Source organism: Anoplolepis gracilipes, chromosome 5 (genome assembly GCF_047496725.1).
Source record: "Anoplolepis gracilipes chromosome 5, ASM4749672v1, whole genome shotgun sequence".
Taxonomy (NCBI): Eukaryota; Metazoa; Arthropoda; class Insecta; order Hymenoptera; family Formicidae; genus Anoplolepis; species Anoplolepis gracilipes.
This window is the reverse complement of record NC_132974.1, coordinates 8,492,163-8,500,609: the sequence shown is the minus strand read 5'-3', so window position 1 is coordinate 8,500,609 and position 8,447 is coordinate 8,492,163. Positions and strand designations below refer to the sequence as shown.

The following is an 8,447-nucleotide window of genomic DNA, read 5'->3' as shown; positions in this document are numbered from 1 at the left end:
GTTATTATTAAAAATTATGTGTATTTTCGTTTGAACAATTTTATTTGTTAAGAACAAGTTTTCATACCTATTATATAATTTAATAGCACAATATTCATTATATTTTTTTAGATACATATTTTGCCATTACACAATCATCATTTTCTGCTAAAAATAATATCCACGACAGAAATTAGAATTTATAATCAGATGCGTGGAACCCCTACTCTACCCACGAAATATTTAAATGTACATCTAATATAAAATTCATAGCCAAAGAAGTTCAGCTTTCGTCTTTGTACTTGTTCTTATCATATAATTTAATTGTTACTAACTGTTTAATAAACAACGAACAATGGCTTCTTGAAAGTTACTTAGAGTCAAGAATTTGATAACATAATCAAGGTTAAGATTATTGTAGCTGCTTTTCTTGAACTCAATAATTACCATTCTTTGTATTAATTTATTATTCTGATACAAATATTAATAATCCAAATTTAAAAATGTAAGTAGTAATCTAAACATGAAGATATCAATTTCTTCTCTAATGTCCAAATAATTTATTTTGCTATTGCAAGACGCCGCTTTCAAAAAGTCCAACATAGCTTTTTTTATCTTAATTCAAATCGCTTTTTTTATTTTAATAAATAGATAAAATAGTTAATCGTGTTAATTTGACAAACATATATGGCAAGATTATATACAAGGTGATTCAACTGTGTTAACTGTTTTTCTCAAAAATGGAACGTCGCAGGAAGTTAGGGAAAAAATTTCATTATTAAAAGGCGAACTAATCATTGATGATGGTTCTATATTTTGAGACAAACTGAAATCGGTATAATTGTATCGATATTTTTCTCGCTTCTTTAAAAAAGTAAAGAGAGGTTTATTTAAAATCTGTCTAAAATGTATTAAAAACTATTTACACTTATTTACACACATACACACACACACGAGAGAAGAAATAAAATTCATGCTCACCTATGCAATTCCGGGGTCCTGCACTGAACGGTATATAGGAATAAATATGACGATTTTGGATTTTGTCGGGTAAAAATCTATCGGGATCAAACACACCTGGATTTGGCCAAAAATTTGGATCTATGTGAACTTTGTAGATATTAAGGTGCACAAATGTTCGAGCGGGTATTATATATATGACTTTAAAAAGAATATTACAAAATGAAATGCAATTTTCGATTAAGTATTAATTGAAAGTTTTGTTAAAAATTTATGTAATATATGTATACATATATTACAAATGTATTTATTAAAATCAAACCTAAAATCTTCTTTTAAAATATATATTATAATAATAATCGTGTCCCTCTTAATATTAAAGTACTAAATATATTTATATATATTACATGCCATAATATTAAATTAAATATTGAATATAATATGCAGAACAAATTTATGAATTACGTACGTAATTTTACGTCTTGTGTAAGACGTCGTGATATTATATACACACTAACGCAACGCTTCCTTCAAACATCTATCTAAATATACCATACTATTCAACGATTTCATAGTAAGTTTTTCTCTATTCTCTCGCATTATAGTATTAACTTCAGTTCTAACGCGATCCTGTATCATCAAAATAATTAAAAATTAACTATACTTTATGATTATATAAAAAATTAATTGCGTTTATTAATTTAATAAATTATTTGTGAGAAATTATATTAAAAAATGTCTATTATTTCTAAAAATTTCTCACAAATAATTTATTAAATTAATAAATAAAATTAGTTTTTTATGTAATCACGATGTTAATCTGCATCAAGAAATACCTGAATATCCTTGTGTTCAGCTAATACTGATAAAGCTAAGCATATAGCCATCGCTGTAGTATCATGACCCTGCAAGCACATTACATGCATCAATTTATATATAAATCAATTTACACACAAAAATTACGAAAAATTAAAAATACCTCAAACATAAAGATATCGACTTCTTCTCTGATGTCAAAATCAGTTAAAAGACCTTTCCGAGATGCCGCTATTATGTTAAGAGGTCCAACATAGCGAGCCGCTTTTTTCGAACTAAATCGAATAAAAAAGAGCAAATTTATATAAATCTTGTAGAACAAATTTTGCATATCGTTCTGATTAAATAATATCAATCGCACATTGAAAATTGGAGTTTTATTAATACTAATATAACTAAACATGTAATTTTATGAAAGATATATATACTTCATATTATGATTATAACGATTATATATATATTGCTTAATTGAAAATTGCAAAAATCATTTATCTATCAAATTATAATCAAATTTAATACATAAACTTTAATTTGTTACTATCAATTCCAGCATCGTCTATTTCTGCCACTCCGTTATTTTCAAGCTTTGCAAATATCGATCATTGGTGCGTTCATGAAGTTTCCTTTCTGCAATGATCTACATAAGATCACGATATTAATTAATTTTTTAATAATTTGTAGTATTATTCTATTGTCAATGTATTGTCAAGGTTTACAAATTCTTCCGTAATCTTGTTATACAAAAAAATTACGGGATCTACTGTAATTTACATGAAAATTATTCAGAGTATATAAAATAACTTGATTTTTTTACGCACTTTTTCAGTAAAGCCGTGCAATATCTTTAGGGCCTTTTTTTGCATTCTGCCTTGTGGAAATAAAGAAAATATGAAATCGTGATGCAACCACTGTCTCACTGATCTAAATTGCAATAACATAATAAATTTAATTCTAAAAAGATAATAGTATTTTTTTATATATTAAAGTTATATATTATTAAAGTATTATAATTTATAAAAGTCTTATTTAATCAAATCACAAACATAAATTCTTAATAATCTTTAAATATAGCCATATTAAGAAGAAATTTACAGATAAAATTTTAAAACTATTATAAAACATTAGAAAGACATTTATACAATTTATATTAACATGTACACTTTTTTTATTTACAGATTCTCTTTGGTCGAAAATAACTTTCTTTAGATTTGATTATACCTTGTTTTTTCATAATTTTTCAATATTAATACATTTTATAATAATTCTTATTTTGAAATAAAATATCTGTGCTTAACGCAGATCATCAATTACCGATTTAAATATTGTTTGACCTTAAGTACAAATATTTCTATTTCTTTAAATCTTTAATAATAAATATACTTTTCAAGGAATTGCATAGATAAATCATATAACTATATTTGTATATTTTAAATTACCTATAAACAATAATTTCACCCATCTGATAAACAGCTTTTCGATACTGTTGTTGAAGAGTGTCAAAGCCTTTCAAAGAGGTGCCCATAGCAGTTTCTACAAATACATTTACTAAGTGTATAATACAATAATATAATAAAATATTCCAAAAATACTATTAAATATAATAATCAGATATTATCGATTTATTATAACCTTAATCCTTTACGCGGAGACACATTTTCGTCTTTTATTATTCTAAATGCAATCTAGTTAAATAGTTACTACATAAAAACATAAGACATTTTACTACATATTGCATTCAGTGTATGTTCACTAATAAATGGTCACTAATAAATAAACCAAATCCTTTACAACTGTTCTTCCTGCACTTTTTAAACTCTTTGTCATTTTGTCACCCTCTTCAATCAAAATGCCAACAAATTGTTGTAATATATTAAAATGAAATGCCGGTGTTAGTATTTTTCGCCGCGATTGCCACTTAGTGCCTAAAATAAAAACAATACAAAATTATGCGGTAAGTCATCAATAAAATATGAATATTACATTTCTTACAGTACATATCCCACTTTCAAATTTAATTTTTAATCGGTCAATCTCTTTGAGTGGAGTATTAAGTATCTCTATTTTTTTCTCTATTGTTCATTCTAACAAAGTAATATTTCTGAATAAAATATACTAAGAAACATAAAAGATTTTTATAACGTATTAAATGTTTCGTAAAAAAATTTGATATGATTTATATGTAATAAAATTATGACTTCAAGAAACGCTTACCTCACATACATATATTTTTTTATTGCAATATATTAAAATAAGAAATACTTAAAATCGAACAAAGTTGTATATCTCAGTTTTTATTATTTAATTATTTAATATACTTTATTTACGTATAAAGAAAATCTTAGTATAAAATATTTCTAATTGCCACATTTTATGTGATTTTATTTACGTTTAAGAAATCAGTAACTAAAACAGAATATAATAATAAAAATAAAATATATATGTTAGATATTACCTTCGCTGGTGAGAAGACCTGTTTTAAGCCAAGGATGTAAAACCTCATACATAATGGTCTTTTCAATATTGTTTATACTTAATATTATCTAAAATCATAAAAGATATTAAACTTGACATTAGTTTAGTATAGTTTTGCACATAGATGATTGATTAATCATTTCGCAAAATATCTCACTTATTGTTAAATATTACTTTATTTTAAAAAACTATTTTGTAAGAATTAGTTCCTAAATATTTTTAAAGAACAGACATTAATAAAAAAATTTTTAAATCATCAGCTTATCAATAGTATGCTAGAAGTAAATGTCTTTTATATTTTATTACCTCCTGATCATCTGGAATGACGAATAGAAACAATTGGGAAGAAGAACGCCCAGAATTTTAAAATAGGATAATACTTGTCAGTAGTAGTGCATAGAAGCTTCCAAAGTATATCTGAAAAATTTATAAAAATGTTATAAATATACAGAAAAAATTTATAGATAATATTATCATTATTTTTAATTAATTATTTAATTGTATATATTATACTATTACTCAAAATATAAATTAACTATTAAATCAAATTGCGAATTATCTACAAAAATGAATAAGACTTTATATTACTGTAAAAATAAACGTGCATTATTGCAAACAAAAGCGAATTTATAAATTTGAATAATTATATATTAAAAGTCAGAGAATACGCAATATAATATTATATAGTTTAAAATATATTTACAGTTTAGAATATATAAAACTTTATATTTACAATTTAAAATTTAGACTAATAAATTTAGACCCAATTGCATCAACATTATTTTGGATTTAAGCGAGACTTAAACATGTGTCTATCTTTTTCTTTCTTTTTAAATGAATAAAAACAGAGATATATTTAAGTCTTGCTTAAAGCAAAAATAATGTTGATACCATCAGGCCTTATACTAATAACTATATATTTACAGTTTAAAATTTATAAGACTTTTTTTACTTTACCTAAAAATGAAAAGTTAAAAATGTTAATTAATATAAATATATTATATATTTTTGCTTGCCTCGTGTATTATATAACAAGAAAGCACTGCCAACAATTGGATAATGTGTTGGTCCCGGTATAAGATTGAGAAGTCGCCCTTTTCTTCCATAATGTACATAACAATTATACCCCAATAAAATAAAGATAGATAATAATAATATAATAACAATCATTATTTATTGACGTAATAAATAATCTAATTAAATGTAGTTTCCTTGAACTTTCTGTTTTTGTTTTTGTTTTTACAAACAGTATGTATTACAAATATCCAATAGGTTCTTTTTGTGAAAGAACTGATCCTTGCTTTGATATCCTAAAAATTAAAACGCGTTAATTATATATTAATAACTATAATTTTTCTATTTATATAATAAAGAATATGTAATTTACATAATAAAAATGTGTCTAATCTCTCTCTCTCTCTCTCTCTCTCTCTCTCTCTCTCTCTCTCTCTCTCTCTCTCTCTCTCTCTCTCTCTCTCTCTCTCTCTCTCTCTCTCTCTTGCTATTAAAGACGTTTTTTATTAAATGTCTATTAATAATATTTATCTATAATTTGAAAGCAGCTTCTGTGTGTATATGCTGCTAAAATGTTTTAAAAATTTGTAATACTAAGTAAATGTATATATTTGTAAATTATATTTCTATATAAAGTAGAGATTTCTATATAAAGTACAGATTTACTTTGTGACAAATAATAATTGTTTATGATCAAGTATTCTCTATAATGTTTGTAAATACCTATCTATGGCAAATAAAAAATCAGTTTGTATATATTTTTGTATTTAATCTTTGCAGTTTTACGTAAACAAAAATATTGACAAGAAAGTATCATAATCAACGCGAAACGCGTTACAGCTGTATAATCTTATTTAAGATAAAACAAATTTTAGAGTACATGCAATATGCAATGTGTAATGGTCTATTTAAAAATATTTGCTGCTCAAAATTATTTAGTTATTTCTTTGATATTACATGGCCGGTTTAATAAAATAGTTCTTACAATATATTTATGGCAATTAATCACTTTATAAAATCTCTTATCTATAAAATAAAATATTAATATTTATTACAAATTGCCTTTACAATGAGTATTTAGTTCTTATGCATAAATTACACAATTATTAATAGTTTAAAAAATAGCGCGTGCGCGTCCGTAATATAGATTAGCGTTTTTGGTATTTTCTAACAGTCAGAAAATACGTTTTTATATCGTTTGTTTAATTTGATATGATTAAATTTGAGTTCAGCTATTAATTTTGTTCAAATTGAATTGTTTGACCTGGAGACTTAAATGTTTTTATTTCAAAAAAATTCTATTAATAATTTAACAATTTATTCAATTTTTGACATTTTTCTATATAGATAAAAATATAAAATAAAAATTTACAAATAAATTAATTGATATGTAAATCTAGATATTTTTAAAATTAATTTTTATTAATAAATTAAGAGAATACACACACATGTGACATTAATAATATCCATTAATTATAATATCTATCTATCATTAATACAATATCCGTGAAAATCAGGATCAAATTTATACAACATGTTAAGATTTGAATAGAAAAAAGTTCATATAAACTTACATCCAAAAATGCTTTATTAAAGAATTATAAACGTTTGAAAACTCGCAAACAAAATTCTTCTTATAATTTCTTAGACAAAATCGTTGACATATATATTATGCATATCACATAATTTAAAAAAACATGTATATAGTTATTTATTGTAATTATAAAAATAAAATTACAACTGAAACGACTCAAACACTAGAATTAATATTGAAACAAAATATCCAATCAAAGTAAAAACGTAATATTTACAGTAGAGGTCAAGACAAAAGTTTACTGTAAGTTATCTCAGTCTTTTCAGTGATTTCGTCTATCAAGTTATAACAGCAAATTTGCTCCTAAATTTTTGAATGCTTATATACTTTTTAATGACGCATTGAATATAGGTTTATATGAACTTTTTTTATCTCTTCAACTCCATTAACAAATTATATAAATTTAGATAAAGGTAGAAATATTAATAGTCGCTAGTAGTTTTTTTAAAAAGTGAAAAAATCTTAACCGTCGACCTGACTGGCAAGGAATATTTATTTCATTCTTTATAAAATATTACATAACGTTTCGACCCTTGGTTTGGGTCTTCTTCAGATGTACGTGTTTTAAGAAAATATATTGAAAGTTGTCAAATACAAAAGCAATATACGTGCGGCTAATGCACCGTTATAAACTACAAACAATGCGAACAAAAAACAAAATTATTACCTGAGATAAACACCATTATATGTCAATTAAGCACTACACAAATAATCATTATTTCTAGAAATTGAAAAGCAAAAAGTCGACATCTTTTATGAGATGCTCATTAGAGAAAGAAAGGGATCATACTGACTTTATTAATTTGTCGTAGATAGGATTGAGGTTTTCTGTATCTTTTTGAAGGTTAATTGTGTTGTCTGTCATTTTAATGTAAAACATTTCAGCTATCTCTCTCTTTCTCTAGTGAGCATCTCATAAAAGATGTCGACTTTTGAAGAAGCATTAAGTCGCTTTCTTTAAGTTTTCAATTTCTAGAAATAATGATTATTTGTGTAGTGCTTAATTGACATATAATGGTGTTTACCTCAGGTAATAATTTTGTTTTTCGTTCGCATTGTTTGTGGTTTATAACGGTGCATTAGCCGCACGTATATTGCTTTTGTATTTGACAACTTTTAATATATTTTTTAGAACTCATACATCTGAAGAAGACCCAAACCAAGGGTCGAAACATTATGTAATATTTTATAAAGAATGAAATAAATATTCCTTGCCAGTCAGGTCGACGGTTAAGATTTTTTCACCTTATATAAATTTGTCCTGACTTTTTTGAATATTCCGCATATAATTCTTCTTTAAAGAAATAAAATCTTTTGTGTTATAGTATACCTATGTAAAGCAACACAAATTAAATTAAAAAAATAAAGTTAAACCATACCTACATATAGTTTTTATAGAATATTTACATATTTTCAAATGAGATCATTATAAGTAATGTTAATAATTTGATAAACTTGAAAAAAATTCTGTAAAAATAATGTTATAATTATATATGATTTCATCAACCATTTGTTTCGAATTTGCAATAAAGTACGTTTTATCTACGTTAAATATTGCCAATTATATAAATTTTTGCGACAACAAATATTACACTATTCAAATATTTACGAT

General features: G+C 24.4%; 1 pseudogene; it reads right to left on the bottom strand.

Annotated features, from left to right (window-relative positions):
* Window positions 1-1,400: 1,400 nt before the first annotated feature.
* On the bottom strand, window positions 1,401-8,169 carry LOC140665871 (cytochrome P450 4C1-like; annotated as a pseudogene).
* Window positions 8,170-8,447: the final 278 nt, after the last annotated feature.